We start from the raw sequence: 17,029 nt of genomic DNA, 5'->3' as shown, positions 1-17,029 counted from the left end.
ACTATTAGAAAAAAACATTTACTCTGGGTGCAATTCACATTCCTTGGGAAATAAAAGCACATATTCTCATTTTAATTGGTCTGATATTCATCAATAAGCTTTAGGTAAAAAAAAAAAGATTATTTGAAATGACAAATGCAACTCGGAAAAAAACTTATTAAATAAATAAATGTGAAAGTATATCATTATAAACGAACCATTAGGGAAACAGAATTTCAGGACAGCTTAAGAGAGCATGAAGTCTTAATGTCTTAATGGACTGTGTTCATCTAATTTACAGAAGTCAAATGACATACTGAAATTTCCACTACATATTTTTAGTTATTTATTGTTCAGTTTATTTCCTCTGAATAACTCCAGGCTCTGTACATGGCTCTCCCGCTCCCCACTCTACCCTCACAGCAACTATGAGTAGGTTAAGCTGAGAGATGGGGACTGGCCCAAAGTCACCCATGACTGGAGGTTTGTCCAAGCGCCCCTGGAAAAGAGACACAGCCCACTCTAAAAAGTCAATGACATTGCAGAGTAAGGCACAGATAGGAAACCTTTGGCCCTCCAGATGTTGGACTACAACTCCAATTATCCCCAGTCATTGGTTGTGCTGGCAGGAGCTGATGAGAGTTGAGTCCAACAACATCCAGTGTTCATGTGAATAAAATAACTCTCAAGACCGTGCTTAGATTATAGAGAAGACAGAGGGCTCCAGACATCCTTTCTTTTTGTACCTGCTTCCCTCAGCTACTGTGTTGATTTGGCTAAAATTGGGGGGTGGTTGGGGAAGGAAAAAGAGGGGTTATAAGGCCTGCCTCTCCCTTAACCCCCTCCAAATATTTGGCAGCAGAAAGATGTTTAGGTAACATAATGCACACATACACACCACACCTCAGTTACACACATTACTCTCGGTTTTAGTCCCCATCTTACATAATTACCTATTCTGATCTGTCATGAGCAGGTGCCCTAGTAAGGCTGAACAGGAGAAGTGGAGTGGTACTCTAGTCTTTTAGATTTCCCTAAGTGTGACATCATACTGGTTACTTAGAAACAATGATGCTTTGAACAGCCTGTAAGCATTCTATGAGGGGATGCCTGGATTTTTTTTTGTAAAGTCCTTCTCTTCAAAAGCCTGCTGATGTCTTCAGATCACAGTGAACACCTGAAAACTAAATGAGCCATTTTAAAAGAGAATTGTGGGATATTTATATATATACGAGGTAAGCCATTTATTTATTTGGTGAGAAATGTACTTTGAGTTATTTTATTTTTTTTATAATCATATTTATTAAAGTTTCCAATAATAACAGAATAGAAAAGATAAAAAAGATAAAGAAAAGAAAGAAAAAGAGAGACTAGCTTAGACCCTTCTTTTCATAACCTTCTTTCTGGGACTTCCTCCTTCCCGTCCCGACTGTATTCCCCTTTCCCTAAGTTGGTTCCACAAGTTCTCATCCCCAAATTTAAGCCTAATATATTTTACTCATAAACCAATTTAAATTTACACAATCTTAACATCACTCCTCGTCTTATAATAAAACAAAATTTTCCCCCAAGATCAGCTCTCATTCCTTCCACGAGTTCCCCCTTTCTAAAAAAGAAAAAAACGAAAACATATAAGATCAAAGTTATAAAGAATATAAGATAGAATATATAGAAAAGTTCAAAAAATTGGTTACAAAGCCTTTGGATTCTAAGGTTCCCCCTCCCTTCCCCGGTTTTGATTCCCCATGTCCATTTGTCTGTATGTTGTCGGCCTGGAGATCTTAAGTCCACAGCCAAATTTTCTCAGTCCATCTTGCCGGTTTCTTCAGATTTGGTTGTTTTAATAATATTTAACTTCATAAATCCAGTCTAATAGAGGCCTTTAATTTTCCTTAATCTTTTGTTGCTCCTCCCGTTGTTCTTTCCGTGTCGTATTTAGTCATTTACTCTTTTGCTTCTTGTTTTCTCCGGTTTCTGTCTTGTTCAGCTGTCAAAACATTCTTGTTTCAAAACTTAGTGACTCTACAGAGGTTTGTTATTCAGGGACAAAGACTTACGTCCAGTTCCTTTCTTGCTTCAATAGAAGATTCTATTGTATTATGGTCACCTCTGTAGACAAAATAATATTTCAGTTCTGCGGCTTTCCCAAGAGATAAGACCTATGCACATCCCAGAGTAGTTTTCCACATACGACACTTGTAATGTCCCGAAACCCCTCTAGGGGGATTGCAATAACTTTGTATCCTCTAATCCAAAAGTCAATTTGTTGTTTCTTTTTCCCCGACAGTTTATATCCATATTTATGTCAAATTGTAGCAAAATTAACCAGCAAAGAAAAACTTGTAGCAAAGTCCTCTTTATATTTTCCAGCTTTGACAGCTCCTTTGGCAGCTGTCAAATTCTCCATCTCTCTTCGCCAGGCTCTCCGAATCGCCCCGGTTCCCAGGGGGGGGTTGCCTTTTTTCCTCTCACCCTCCACTCTTCTCCTCCAGCACAATTCTTGTAGTTCCCATCGTGGAGTTAATAATTTTTGTCGTCAATAAACTTCTGAATCGATCTTGGTTTCTCAGTCCTTGTTTTAGCATGTTTACAATCAGGGAGGGGACTGACTTCCTTTTTGGATCCCCTCCCGCTCGTGCCAAATCCGGAAAAAATTTTCTTTTTTCCTCCTTTTATGCCCGGTTACCCAATTACTCACGGGTTGTTGTTAATTGTCCGAATTTTCTTTGGAAGAAGCCAGCGCTCTCCGCCGGATGGCATGCGGCTGCGCCCGGCAGGGGAAGCGGAGGACTCAAAGCACCACGCCACTCCCCGGCGCCCGATCCGTAGCCTTTAAAAAGGCTCCTTCACAAGCCGGGAGGGCGATAGCGGTGCCAGCCGAGTCACCATGTCCACGGGATCCGTTCCCGTGGTTTTTGAGGGTCCCCGCGTCGCCGGCGCGGTAGGACCCAACCCCTGCCGAGCCGACTCCCTCCGGAGCTCGGAGGGAGTCCGCCATTCGGCGATGGCGCTAACCCGGAAGTCGAGAAATGTACTTTGAGTTAAATGGGCGAGTAAAGAATAAGAACAAATAGTGGCAAAGTGGTTTGCAAGTCTGTTGTGCCCTTCATAATAGATATAGTAACCCTGTTTCCAGCAGTGACCTGGTGAGATTTAGTAACCTGGTAAACTGTAAAGACCAGCAAGCATGAATGTTATAGTTGCTTAGGGAACCATAAGCTTGAAGGAACATGATAGTCCCAACATTTTATTTCAACATTAGCAAGGCAGAGAGGTAACACAGAGAGATGTGAAGCCCTATAACAACAACTCTGCCATTTTGTGTGTGTATCCTTTCCCCCCATAAGGACCTAAATGGAAAAATGAAAAAGGCTGGGGGGTGGGGGACAGGGAACCCCCCAAAATTACTAAACTTGGGTTTTCATAGGGAATGAAACATCATTTAAAACCAATTGCAAACCACTGCCTAAATTGGCTTGCCAACCCACATACCTCCATCATACCTGGCTCAGGTTTCAACTTCTTTGCCCTCATGGTCCATCCCAAAATGCCTCCATTCAGAATTTTCAGTCTCCTGGATTTGGTAGATGTAAATGAACGGTAGACTTATGTGTCATCCACATAGTTGACATTTTAACCCAAGGCTCCAGATGGCTTCTTACAGCAGTTTCACAGGGATGTCAAAAGAAATCTGGTCAAAAAGATGTCAGGGGACAAAATAGAACCCTAAGTCATCCCAAAGGTCAAGTCCCCCGACCATTCAAAAAGGATCCAAGCAAAGTTAACTCCATGCCTCTTGAGTCCCATCTTGGCAAGACAGCCCAGAAAGATTGTTTAGAAGTATAATCTGGGAGTTTTTCAAGTGCCTTAATCCTGCAGAAGGATGGCTTCCCCTTACCTAGGGTCAGACTTGATGTGGCATTGTTCATGTGACCATCATGGTCCTGAACTGGAGTGACCCAGGCGCAGCCAGCTTTTATTCCGAGGCGGACCATAGTAAAGACTTCCTGACTCCGATCTGCCAGCTAGGTTCCACCCCATGATTAAGCAGTTCAAAATTCCAGGGTGGTTGGGTATCCTGCCAGCCCAAGCTGCTGGCTGGGAGAGGTCTGGCTGGCTTTCACCCCTTGGGGACAGTGGGGAGCCACAACCAGCCACCCCTGCCCACCCCCAAGCAGAGCAAGCGGTCATCTCCAAACCATTGCCAAAAGCAGCCTCTTGTACAAAACATTGCAATAGCCCAGATATAATGCCAGTTACAAGAATTCACTGGCTATCAAACTATGCAGTGTCAATTCTTTCCACTCCATAATTCACATTAACTAACCCCCCCCCCCAAAGAAAACTATCAAGAAATAGTGTGGGTCACTTGGTCAAGAAGGATAGTGTCTATTTATCATGCTAAGCAGGGAAAGGGGATAGAAAGGATGCAGATAACATGGTTGATGTGTTTGTATAAACCCTCTCACAATATAATTTCATTTGCAGGAATGTTCTGACGGATAGCAATAGTATGTTTTTAAAGGTTGGACACCTTATTTTCATCTGGAACTAACGCTGCTTTAAATTTGGTTTCACTAATAGCATATTTGAAAGGAGCGTGCTTGATAAGCAATGTCTGCTTATGATGAAGGAGAAGAGGGAGACCCATATGAGGACATTACCGAGCCAAAATCAGCTGCTGCTGAATCACTCCTGCCTAAGGAACCTGAACCTGCTCCAAGGTATAGGCTCTTAGTTTTGGTACAGAATCTCCACATTTCATGCATTCCATTTCATGTACAGAACGATGTGTTAATCCTAATCTAACAATATATTTCAGGCAAGAAGGTAAGTACCATATTCAAAACATTTTCAAGACAAATCAGAATGCCATGTCTTCAGGATTTACAGTGCCAATTTATGCATGTTTATTCAGGAGTAAGCTCTACTAATACCTCCTGGCAAAGAGCTATATATGGCAAATGTGCCTTAAACTGCAATTCTATCCATATGTACCTGGGGTAAGTCCCATTGAACTCAGTGAGGTTTATTTCTGAGTAGACATATATCAGATTGCACTGATGGAAACCTAAGCAGCTGGAGAGGAAAACGAGTTTCTCATTTTTAGCTGACTTCCGTGGGGGTTCAAGACATTTTGAGACTGTATAATTTGCAAGGTATATACTGTAGAATATAAATAAAGTTCTTATCTTAGTACTTCTAGACAAGTTACAGTGGTACCTCTGGTTACGTACTTAATTCGTTCCGGAGGTCTGTTCTTAACCTGAAACTGTTCTTAACCTGAAGCACCTCTTTAGCTAATGGGGCCTCCCACTGCTGCCACACCGACGGAGCACGATTTCTGTTCTCATCCTGAAGCAAAGTTCTTAACCCGAGGTAATATTTCTGGGTTAGCAGAGTCTGTAACCTGAAGCGTATGTAACCTGAAGCGTATATAACCCAAGGTACCACTGTACATATTACATGTTACCTGGATTACTAGAGGAAATGGCAGAATGTGATATAAACTGTAGATCAAAATCTGCAATCCTATGAGCTGGGAGAAAGCATCAGTGAAGTGAGTAGACCAATACATGGAGGGTAATGCTAGCAATGCCTACTAGTCATGATGGCTGTGCTCAGCCTCCACAGTTGGCAACAGCCTTCTGAATACCAGTTGCTGGAAAATGCAGACAGAGACTGTCCTGTGTGTGGGTTTGCCTCAGGCATCTGATAAGTCACTGTGAGGACAGGATGGGGCACTGGCTTGATCCAGCAGAGGTTTTTCTTACATTCTTAATTACCTTCATCATGCATAGAATTGGGCTATGACTCTCATTACCTGGATCCCATTTCTGAACTATGTTTAAGCAAAGGGAGAAATAACGAGTAGTCTATATAAAGCTGTGCATGTCTACTAAGAATTGAGTCTCACTGTGTTCGGTTAGTCAATAGAGCATGAGACTCTTTATCTCAGGATTGTGGGTTCGAGCTTCATGTTGGGCAAAAGATTCCTGCGATGCAAAGGGTTGGACTAGGTGACCCCTCGCAGTCCCTCTCCCAGCTCTACAATTCTATGATTCTATGAAAATGTGCTATGAAAAGAGAAGCAGCAGCAAAAATCTGCTAAAAATGCATAATGATGTGTGTGTATGCTGAACATGGTGTCCAAGATGTAAAAAGAACATAACTTGAAGAATGGTCAAGATGATAAAATACTAGTTAAAACTTTGGTACCTTCCAGTATTTTGTGTGCCTTTCTTTGTTCGATGATAGAAAATGTTATTTTGGCTTAATATTGATAAAATTCAAGGAAATGGCTTTAATAAATAAATAAATCCTGCACAAAGCAACTTGCTCATAATAGCAGCATTTCTTGTTAGATTTACCCTTGTACATTTGAATTCCATTCATGGGAAAGATATTGGAAGAGTGCTGCTATGCTCAAGTCTTTCTTGCAGGTTTCCCATAGTCATCTGGTTGGACACTGTGAGAAGAGGATGCTGCAGTAGGTGGGCAACTAGCCATAGTTGTCCCACAGAGAGAGATTCGGACTGAGTCTCAGGGTCACATCTGCCACCCCTCCTTTTCAATCCCCTCACTGCCATGATCCAAGCATCATTTTAGAGGGCTCAGTACACAATTGTAATGTGGGTCCCCTCCTAGATACAAACAATGATTCCATCCAATACATAGAATTTCATTACTCACAGGAACGAAAAGTTTATATTTTAAAATTCTAAAATTACATCTTCCGCATATCTGAAAGTAAACCATGTCCCACAAAACACCACACTCTTTTTGCTAATTAAAAAAAGAAAGAAAACCTGGCTTGAAGAAGAGTTCGGCAACCCTTGCTGACTATTTTGTAACTTTTGGCTGGTCCAAAATAAATAAATAAATAAATGTCCTGTCAATGTTTTGTCAAGGATGATGGCAAAAGGTGTATCTGCTCGGAAAACTTTGCTTGATTGGTTCTTCTTTTATTATATGTTCCACAAGCAAATATCTTTTGTGATATTATTAAGTGGTTTTTTAAAAGAAAATATTGTGTAGCTGTAATGAAAACATTAATATATATATATATATATTTAAAACAGTTAGGCTTTTATTTTGTTTTGTTCTAATGAACAAATATGAACACAAGCATTTTCCCACTGCACAATCATGAAATATCTAAAAACAAAACAAAATAGGTGGTTTAGCCATTCTTGCCCCCCTAGCAGAATGATGGCAGGCTATAGCAGCACTGGCTCTTATGGTCTTTTTGATGAGTGACCCTTATTATTATGGCACTTTGTCCTGCCTTTCTGTCTGTGCACAAGGAACACTGTAGAATGGCCTTCTGCCCTACTTTCCGGTTCTTTAGTGACTTCTTTCTGAAGGATTGTCTTGTCCAAAGAACTATACTCTTTTTCTGTTTAAATTATTGCAATTATTTAAGAATTTGCATCTGTGAATATATATCACCATATGCAACTTTGATGCAAATAAGTGTCCTCTTTTTTGTGTGGTGGCATTAAAGTATCTAGTGGCCACCTTAGAATTCTTGAACTGGTAGGTCCTGAGAGATCATGTCACCTGGGGAAGCACACATTTCTGTCTCTCAAAAGACAAGGGCTGGTGTAACTGTACAAACCTACTTTCTCTAGGACAACAATTCACTGTTCAGAATCATCAGAATGTTGCCTGCACTGCTTCTTAGCACTCCAGCAAATCCAGACAATGGGGACATAAAGGGAAATCAGTTCCTAGAAACATCTTCAAGCATAATAATCAATTTAGCCTTTCTCCCCACACACACCTTAGTAATGATATTGCACCCTTAGCCAGACTCCTCTCCACACCTTACCCTGCCCACATGGTAGGACCCTGCTCACTTCAAGGAGCAGTAGATAAGTGAACATCGTTATCTGAATATGGGGTCTTCCCTGATGTTGCGTGATTATGCCCTCCTTAAAATGGAAAAGGAACAATCTAGGCTCATCTTTTTTTATGGAGACAATCTTCTGCACAGCCCCTTTATTATCATGAGCCAAACTCTGAAGCTTGTCAGAGTCTCTGCCAGAACTGACCCTTATAAGCAGACATTCTGCAACCCTGAGCTACATTCAGCTTGGTGGCATTCCTAGATAATGTGTCCAGGGCATGGCCTTACAGAGGCTCTTTAAACTTTTTCTCGACCCTTGAGTTGCCAAATGGGACAGGTGCCCTGATCCGGAAGAAGATGGAGCCACCAAGAAACAGAGATGGGAAGGAGCTACTGTGACAGCCGAGCGCAGTCCCTGGTTGCCTTGGCAATGCAGAACTGAACTTTACCTGAGGCAGCCCAGGAAGCATTATATATATATATATATATATATTTGCTTTCGTAGATTTTCACGGGTACAGGAATGCAGGTTTTGGTGTCTTCGGGTGTCTTCCCGTGTAAGAGTCGGGGTGTCTGTGCGACGTTTCGACGAGGTCTCACTCGTCATCTTCAGGCTGGTGCTTTCGGCTTCTTGTTACTGGAACAGGCTCTGTTCCAGTAACAAGAAGCCGAAAGCACCAGCCTGAAGATGATGAGTGAGACCTCGTCGAAACGTCGCACAGACACCCCGACTCTTACACGGGAAGACACCCGAAGACACCAAAACCTGCATATATATATATATATATATATATATATATATATATATATATATTCATGTTTATTAAAATTTCCAATAATAACAGAATAAGAAAGATAGAAAAGATAAAGAAAAGAAAGAAAGAGAGAAACAAATTTATACCCTTCTTTTCATAGCCTTCTTTCTGGGACTCCCTCCTTCCCCTCCCGACTGTATTCCCCTTTCCCTAAGTTGGTTCCACAAGCTCTCATTCCCAATTAGAACCTAATACATTTTACTCATAAGCCAATTTAAATTTACACAATCTTAACAACACTCCTCATCTTAAAATAGAACAAAGTTTTTCCCCCAAGATCAGTTCTCATTTCCTTCCACGAGTTCCCCCTTTCTTAAAAAAAACAAAAACAAAAACATGTAAGATCAAAGTTATAAAGAATATAAGGTAGAAAATATAGGAAAGTTCAAAAAGTTGGTTACATACCCTTTGGATTCTAAGATTCCCCCTCCCTTCCCCGGTTTAGATTCCCCATGTCCATCTGTCTGTATGTTGTTGGGCTGGAGGTCTTAAGTCCACGGCCAAATTTTTCTCAATCCATCTTGCCGGTTTTCTTTAAATTTGGTTGTTTTGGTAGCATTTAACTTCAAAAGTCCAGTCTGATAGAGGCCTTTGATTTTCCTTAATCGTTTGTTGCTCCTCCCATTATTCTTTCCGTGTCGTAGTTAGTCCTTTGCTCTTTTATTTCTTACTTTCTTAGGTTTCTGTCTTGTTCAGCTGTTAAAACATTCTTGTTCCAAGATTTAGTGTCTCTACAGAGGTTTGTTATTCAGGGACAAAGACTTACGTCCAGTTCCTTCCTTGCTTCAATAGAAGATTCTATTGTATTATAGTCACCTCTGTAGACAAAATAGTATTCCAGTTTTACAGCTTTCCCAGGAGATAAGCCCTGTGCACATCCCAGAGTAGTTTTCCACATACGACACTTGTAATGTCCCGAAACCCCTCTAGGGGGATTGCAATAACTTTGTATCCTCTAATCCAAAAGTCGATTTGTTATTTCTTTTCCCCCGACAGTTTATATCCATATTATGTCAAATTGTAACAAAATTGACCAGCAAAATACTTGTAACAAAATCCTCTTTATATTCTCTAGCTTTGACAGCTCCTTTGGCAGCTGTCAAATTCTCCATCTCTCTTCGCCAGGCTCTCCGAATCGCCCCGGTTCCCAGGGGGGGGGTTGCCTTTTTTCCTCTCACCCTCCACTCTTCTCCTCCAGCACAATTCTTGTAGTTCCCATCGTGGAGTTAATAATTTTTGTCATCAATAAACTTCTGAATCGATCTTGGTTTCCCAGTCCTTGTTTTAGCATGTTTACAATCAGGGGGGGGGGGACTGACTTCCTTTTTGGATCCCCCCCGCTCGTGCCAAATCCGAAAAAAATTCCTTTTTTTTTCTCCTTTTGTACCCGGTTACCCAATTTACTCACGGGTTATCGCCAAATGTCCAGATTTCCAAAGGAAGAAGCCAGCGCTCTCCGCCGAATGGCATGCGGCTGCACTCGGCAGGGGAAGCGGAGGACTCACAGCACCACGCCGCTCCCCGGCACCCGATCCGTAGCCTTTAAAAAGGCTCCTTCACAAGTCGGGAGGGCGCTAACGGTGCCAGCCGAGTCACCATGTCCACGGGCTCCGTGCCCATGGTTTTTAAGGGTCCCCGCGTCGCCGGCGCGGTAGGACCAAGCCCCTGCCGAGCCGACTCCCTCCGGAGCTCGGAGGGAGTCCGCCATTCGGCGATGGCGCCAACCCGGAAGTCCCAGGAAGCATTATAAAAGTTGGGAAGAGACCTGGGCCCAAACACAGTTTACCACTTGTGTCAAGTGAATGCCGCTAGTCCTCTTCCTAGCCCATATATTTCACATATACCTGTGTGATGCAGTGGTTAGAGTATCAGAGAAGAATTGCTGTGGCTGTGGCTTCACATTTCCACTCAGCTATGAAGATCACATGGCAATGATGACTACTTTGTCTTAGCCTAACTGTTCTCACAGGATTGTTCTGAGGGTAATATGGAAGGAAGGAAAAATCATAGGAAGAAATGATGGATGGAAATATAATTAAAATAAAACATGGAGGGAGGAACAAGGCAATTGGAATTCATGGAGGCAAAACACTGATGATCTATCAAGAAGTCGCTTTAAATCAGATTATTGCAGACTACAAAAGGAATCCTAACTTTGAATCGTCTGAATCTGCTGGAAAAGCAGTTCATCTGCTTGATAATATGTTTGCGTATTCTTGGCTGGAAAACTTGTTTCCCCCCCTATGTGAAATCACAGTAGAAATGTACTTTAAATTGCTTCAAACTGAAATCTTTTTGTTTCTTTATTGTGTCAGCACCCCACAGCCGCCAGCTGGTAGAATGGACTGCTGCTGCCTTCTGTGGAGTATCATCTGGTTGGTGGTGCTGGTGGCTTTTGCTTGGCCCTTGAGTGTGGCTATGGCAGCCCTTTATGGATTTGTATCACCCATGATTACCCTAATAGGACTTGATGATATCAGTGAGTCTCTGCTACAAGCAGTACATGTGGGACGAGAGTGTGCTCAGAACGTCAGAATGGGCAGGCCTATTGCTTGAAGAAAAGATCTCGCAGCATTAGGTGTCCCTTCCCTTTACCTGTATCTTATCACGAGTGCTGATCTGTAATTCTTCTTTTTCAACCATCTATATTAAAAAGTTCTTATTTCACTATAAAATTGGTTTCATGATATTTTTACCTATCCGCCATTTTAGCCTTCACCACTATATAAATAATCTAACCACTGCAACTTAAACTCTTGCAAAGACATCATCAGTTGAGATGGGCAATTTGCTTATTGATGCTTTAATTGATCAATACCAAAGTGGATTTTAGTGTGTGCATAAGAGGACATATTTTACAATACATTATAGTATTGTGTGGACTGTGCCAAAAGCAACAAGATTTGGCTCCACACTGGTAATAGATTTGGCTCCACACTGGTAAAAGGGGAGGGTTGATATCTTTTTGTACAACCAGCTTCTGTTGGAGACATTGAGCATTTCCACATGGCAGATTCTGGTAGGTTTGGTGCTGCTTGTGGATGCAAGCTTTGTGCAGTGTCCATGTGACATTGTCATCATCAAAATGCCATCCTACATTCTTTTCCCATTTAATCCAGATTTACCATTTCTGCAGAAAATCCAGGAAGTGAGAAACACAAGAAGAGAACCTGCCATTTTCATGCCAACTAGTGAAACATGTTTAAGTGGCAGGAGTGGGGAAGAAATTAGATTTAGTTTACATTTTAATACAGAGCTTCCTAATTTGTACTTCCTAAAGCAATAAGCAAACCAAAACACAATTATACCTCGAAGTTTGCAATTTTCTGAACTTGGGGGTGCAGTTCTTCAACCATATAATGTCTATACAAATGCTATATTAGGGACAGTGTGTATAAAAATGCACATATTTTTGAAAGTGACATTCAAAAATGCATTATATTTTGGGAAATTGGTTGCAAAAACATATATATCAGGAAAATTGCACACAAAAATGTGCATAGCAGGAAGAATTTGAACTAAAATTCTGAAAAAAATTAATGAGGACTTTTAATGAAGAAAAATAATTTGCCAGCTGACATAGAAATGTGGAGAACTGAGCTCAAAACTAGAAAAAGGAGACACTGAGATTGACAGATTTGTCCATCCCTGGGAAATAGTAAACCCAGATTAAATGGGAAGGAAATATGGGATGGCATTTTGATAGGGATGGGTATTGTGTGGACCCTGAGAAAAACTTCATTGCTGGAGCATTTTAAGAAAAAAGAAAAAAAATGCTACATGATTTCAGTGTAGAAATGTATTTTAAAATGCTTCTGACTGAAATCTTTTTGTTTCTTTATTATGCCAGCCCAGCACCACCACCCACAACTCACTACTGCTGTCTTCTGTGGAGTATCATCTGGTTGGCTGTGTTGGTTTCTTTTGCTTGGCCCCTGAGTGTGGCTCTGGCAGCCCTTTATGGATTTGCATCACCAATGGTTACCCTGTTAGGATTTGATGATGCCACTGGATCTTTGCTGCAAGCAGTAAATTTGGGAAGAGAGTGTGCTCAGAACATCAGAACTGGCAAGCCCATCATTTGAAGAAAAGATCTCACAGCATTTTAGCATTCCATTCTTTCACAAGCATCCTTTATATGTATTTAGCACTAACAGTCCACCTGTATCTCTTCTTTTGACCATTCACATTAAAAAGTACTTAATTCATTATAAAAGTGGCGTTATGATATTTTTACCTTACCCATCCTTTTAGCTTTTGGCATGTAAATATACTAACCAGTATAACTTAAAAACTAGGACCCTACCCTGAAAGGTCTTCACAAGCACACATGCCGGCTGTGAAGTGTAACTTGTTTACTGGTTGTTGGTGTTGCAATTAACCAGTTCTATTGTGCTTGAGTCCCTTTTAGTAATTTAGAGACAAGGGTAAATGTTGGTCCAAATCCTGAAAATTCAATATCCCTAAATTGTACAAGTCCCCAGTTATGGGGACTGGAAAGCCCTATTTTGCCAATCCAACTCACAATTACAAATGCATGATGCAAACACATTTCCTGATGCCTCTCAGGTGCATCATTGGTGCCCGATCAGTACACCTCTCCATGACTTTTAAGGAAACCACCTGCAGTGGAGAGTTTGCTTTAAGCACAAAAGCTCATGGAATCATAGAATTGTAGAGCTGGAAGGGACCTCGATGCCCATGTACTCCAACCCCCTGCAATGCTGGAGTCTCAACTAAGGCTCTTAGATCCCTGGAAGCTTGTAATCATGCGAGGGGAAATGCCTGAACTGGGCTAGAGATTATGCCAGTATCTAGAAGAATTTGTGCATTCCTATACTTTATAGGGGGACCATTTCAGGGAGAGAGACATCCCTGTGTTCCAGACTGTGGGTCAAGCATTGGCAATCTGTTGCCCATCCAGGTGTTATTGGACTTCAACAGCCTTCAGCCCCAGCCAGTGTAGCCAATGGTCAGAGAAGAAGGGAGTTGTAGTCCAGCAACATCTGGAGGATCACAGATTCCCCTTCCCTGCCATAATAACAAGTCATCTTAAAATACACCATTTCCTCCTATTTGATCTTATTTATACATGAGAGTAGGCCCTTTTGAATCATGCTGTGAGTCTTTACTCTACCTTCAGTCTTGAAATAATGTCCCAGATGGCAAGGATGAGAACTAGAGGCAGGGAAAATCCAAGCCAGATGTGGTGTCTTTTTGAAGTTGGTCTAACAAGAAATTTATCTAGATAGAAGTTGTGGGTGTCTTGCAGTAGTGCAGTGAACTCCTAACTCTTCGTCAAGGTAGCTGATCTGGAAAAGATGAGAGAGGTTTGTGGAGGGCACCTCCGGGAACCCCGCTCCCAAGATGACAACTCATCTAATGTCTCATAGAATGAAAGTCTCATAGAAGGAGAGTGTCGCTCTAAGGAAGAGGGGAATAATCCCTTATAAGGGACAGTGAGTCTCATGCTTAGAATAGGCTTCTGAGGGTGGGTAGGTGGAGATTTAGGGGCTCCTGGAAGTGAGTGATTGGATCATTAGAAGAATCAATTTATTTACATCTATTTGTTATTAATTTAATTTATACCCCTCCATTTTTCACAAAGGAGCCTGGGGTGGCATATAGCTTTATGTGAGATAGGGGGATGTAAACTGCATTGCTGACTTGCCTGCTTGATGTGAAGGTTCAAGATGCCATGCTCCATCAAGGTAGGCCGAGCAGTAGTCAACAGTCAAGGTGCACATTAGCAATGACAGGGCAGGGTAATTTAGATATACGTACAGTCCTGGAAACAAAATTTAGGTGGCTAGGTAGGAAGTTGAAAGTCAGAATCCCCAAGATAGCTTTCTTAGAAATGCTATCTGTGCCAGGTGATTAGCTGAACTAATGCAGAGCTATGGGGCCTCAACATGTAGAAGGTGTCAGGGAAAGGGGGCTGGATTTCTTAGGCACTGGAGAACTTTTGGGCACCACATATGACTGCTTTACCCAATATGGACAATACAACACTCTCATACTGATATCCAAGTGGAAATGCCCCAAAGTGTCCCTTGTAGACAAAACCCCATGACCTCATCATGTACTCTTGAATACAGACATGTCAAAGCAGTTGGTTTGAATATGTATGCCGTCAGCTTTTCTGCATTTCCCATGGAACAGAAGATTTGCTTCTGGTAGCACCTGAGGCCCTATGGCTCCATAAATAAAACAGCTGTCTTTGTGGATATCTGTCACTTCAGAACTCACAGGAAGAAGGGAAGCTGTACATTAGTTGTGCACTTTATTTACAAATGCCTAGCAGCTCTTTTGGGAGATGTTCCAGGCCATTCCAATCTCTAATCATTCACCTTCTTATGATCAGGTTAACTTCTTCTGTGCTGAATTGGCAAGAGCTGATCTGGTATTTTTGAAAACAAAGGGTGGAATTCAATGTAGCGCTAAATGGGGTGTGCTCGAGGGGAACAAGATCTGCTTGCATGACAGGACTGTCTCCTCCCCTTGCGTGCACCCTAAACGTTCTCTAGAATTTTCCCAACCCTCCAGTGCAAATTTAGGGGGGCCCTGGGGGTGGTAAGGAGAGGAAAGGGGGGGGAAAAGCCCTGTTGTGTTAGAGGAACTATGCAACAACATAGTTGAAAAACCTGACTCTTCCAGTGCCTTTTTGATCCCAACATTATGTAACCCTCAAGTAATGTTTTTGTTTGTTTATTTGTTTGTTTGTTTCCTGTTCACCAGCCACTGTAACATCACTTTATGGGAAGCAGTAGGATTTTGGCCATAGGAATGGGTTCTTTGGGAAAGGCTGTAATGGGGCAGATGCCATTTTTTTATTTACACACATTAACTTACCATTCTACTCAACAGAGCTTTTATAACGAATGGTTCAATAAGTGGATACTTCCAAGGGTTTGAAGGTAATAAATGGATAGTTTTGATTTCTGCTGTCCTTTCAGTAAAGTTCAAATTCACCATCTCCATCCATAACACACCCACAGAAATGCCTTTGTGTGCTGTGGAAAGGCTCCATTGCTTATATTCTCTTGGGGTGAGAGGAAGTTTGGTATCTATATATTTCTAGAGACAGAAAACATTTCTCCATGCAATTCTGTTTTGAGGGGGAGCCAGTGTGCTTGGGGTTTTGTTACAACTTCTCTAATACTTTGCAAATTGTTATTAGCTCCAACACTGAGAATAGGCTGAGGAGAAAACCAAAGCAGGATTAGCATCCTGAGCTAAATACCTCATTGACTATTTACACACCCAGTGTTTCATCTGTTATAAGGTCAAAGAACACCTAATTCCCCTATTTGGTTACAATACCCCAAAAACAATGTTGTTAAGGTTCCCAGTAAGACTGTATTTCAGAGAAAATAATCTGGAAAAGGTGCAAGTTTTGTAATTTCTTTTATGACAGCACACGCCGCTTTGCAACATCTGGTGTGTACATAAGATTTTTGTGTGGGAAATGCTGATAAAACAGCAAAATACAAGTGCATTGTGGCATACACCTTTAATTAGAAGTAGCTAGCAGAGTCCTCCTCTCCCCCTTCCTGATGCTTGCTTTCCAAATATCTCACATAGACATGCACATGTCTGGATAATTTAAAGTCTGAGTTCCCAAAGGACATTGTACTCTGCCATATAATGAAGTTCCTCTAGGATACACATTGACAATCTGGGCCATTGCATACCAAGCGAAGCCCACTCAACAACTGCCTCTCCGGTCTTTCTATTTTTAACTAAAGAACAACAAAAAATCCTTAAATTGTTGGGATGAATCTTTGAGATTCCACCGCTGGAGCAAATTATGAATGTAGATGTTTCAACAACTGAGCAGGGAAGCAACTGCAACATTTCATTAATACCAGAGCTCGTTTTTTGGTTTGTTTGTTTGTTTGTTTGTTTGTTTGTGGTTCAAGCTGTTTCATCTTCCTTGTGTGCATTACTATGCAGTAACAATCAAACGTGCACAAAAAAGGACAAAAACTGGAAGGTTAAATGAACATGTGCTAATGCAATCCAATCCATCAGAAACATGCCCCCGCCACACACATCTTGCCTATTTGCCAAATTACAGGAGGCAAGCATTTTTCTTCCCGTGTTTATCAAAGCTTAAAGACACTTCTAGTGCACTCTGTGTCAGAAACATATGCTGCTTTCTCTCTTAGTTAGGTACTTTTTCATGACAGTCTCAGTAATCAGCCTGCTCACCTGCTGTTACTGAATAAGAGCTGGCTATGAAAGAAAGAGGAAAAAGAAAGAAATTGATGAGTTCCAAAACACAGTTTCTTTCTTTCTTTTTAAAAGAACCCCATGAAAGGTTATTTATTGTGGATGGTACTGTTGAAAACATCCTGTGTAAATTTCTGAAATCTAGCAA

The 17,029-nt window shown here is 41.4% G+C and overlaps 2 long non-coding RNA genes across 3 annotated transcripts; one reads left to right on the top strand and one right to left on the bottom strand.

The window, feature by feature from the left end:
- The first annotated feature begins 1,058 nt into the window (after positions 1-1,058).
- Positions 1,059-12,862, top strand: LOC309542602. 2 transcript variants are annotated; one of them, XR_014224309.1, is made up of 3 exons: positions 1,059-1,214; positions 4,564-4,703; positions 12,497-12,862. It is a non-coding gene; the product is annotated as an uncharacterized lncRNA (long non-coding RNA). The 2 variants fall into 2 exon arrangements; XR_014224310.1 differs by lacking the exon at positions 12,497-12,862 and adding an exon at positions 10,962-11,321.
- LOC309542889 lies at positions 7,756-10,955 on the bottom strand. Its single transcript, XR_014224480.1, has 2 exons — positions 10,372-10,955; positions 7,756-8,280 (listed from the first exon to the last, which is right to left on the bottom strand). It is a non-coding gene; the product is annotated as an uncharacterized lncRNA (long non-coding RNA).
- Positions 12,863-17,029: the final 4,167 nt, after the last annotated feature.

Source organism: Podarcis vaucheri, assembly GCF_965113315.1.
Source record: "Podarcis vaucheri genome assembly, chromosome: 1".
Taxonomy (NCBI): Eukaryota; Metazoa; Chordata; class Lepidosauria; order Squamata; family Lacertidae; genus Podarcis; species Podarcis vaucheri.
Note: the sequence above shows the minus strand (reverse complement) of the source record. Positions and strands in the feature narration are given on the sequence as shown.